The sequence below is a fragment of the Bactrocera latifrons genome, unplaced genomic scaffold, assembly GCF_001853355.1.
Source record: "Bactrocera latifrons isolate USDA-ARS-PBARC rearing strain unplaced genomic scaffold, ASM185335v1 scaffold_129, whole genome shotgun sequence".
NCBI classification, from domain to species: Eukaryota; Metazoa; Arthropoda; class Insecta; order Diptera; family Tephritidae; genus Bactrocera; species Bactrocera latifrons.
Window position 1 is genome coordinate 265,553 of NW_017534730.1, and position 1,209 is coordinate 266,761.

The following is a 1,209-nucleotide window of genomic DNA, read 5'->3' on the forward strand; positions in this document are numbered from 1 at the left end:
ATAATGAAATCTCGATTATCACTTTATCATGCGAGAGTATAAAATGTTCGGTGACACCCGAACTTAGCCCTTCCTTACTTGTTCATTATTATTTTTTAATGATTTTTTTTTTAATATTTCTGTTTGTTAAATATTTATTTATCTACATATGTGACAGCAGAAATATACATACATACATATTTACGTTTGTGGCATTTTGTATAATTTTTCAAGTACATTTTCAGTTGTAGTGGTTAAGGCAACAACCGTTTAACTCCTAGCTTTGGGTTCCAATTCAATTTTTGAATAACTAAAAAACTATTTTTAAATCCTAATAGTGGTCGGTTGTTGAATGGCCGTGGTAACACCTTGAGTTTTTCTAACGTACAAAATTTGTTTATGCTGTCCTCAGACAACTTAAATCATATTAGACCGCTTCGGATATTAGTAATTCGTGAATCGTTTAAGGGGTTATATGGGTCTCATTGATTCGAAACTATTGCTTATTGTCTTATTTAATTATTTAACATCTCTAGAATAGAATTTTCCTAAATTCTGAAGGAGATCAGAGTAAAAGTTTTGGAGATACTGCCATGGAAAGTTGCTTGCTCGAGCAGCTGTATGCTCATTTAAAATTTTTTGACATTAATTTTTTGAAGATTATCTCTTTCAAATGTTGATCCCTTGAGGCCTTTTTTCGATGCCTCTTTCGAGCATTTCGACTAGATAACTGGGGAATGACACGAGTGATATTTTGCTCCAAGGCCTGAATCGGAGCGTGATTTGTACGCATAAAGCTTAAACTTTCCATATTCCGGCCCCAAAACCTGCAATTATCTGCTTATGGAAGGGTTCTCTCAATAAATCCATTCATTGATGCGAGATGTGGGAAGTAATATCATCTTGTTGCAACTAAAGACTTGACCACTCTTAGAGATACACTTACTAAGGAAACTAGAACTTTAATAAGAAACTTAAAATGCTAAGCCCTATCCTTTGAGAATTCTTCAAGTAATACAACAATCGATTAGTAACATCTTCATAGAGGGAGAACTCTCAAGCACATCACCAACACCATTAGCATTAGGGTGAGACTTGCACAGCAGTCAAAGCGCATTCAAATAACGTACACGCAAATACACTTGCCCATGCATATTTAAGGTAAATTCACATGGATATGGTAGGAAGTAAAAGCTCGACGGTAGGACCAGGCAATGCTAGTAGGAACAA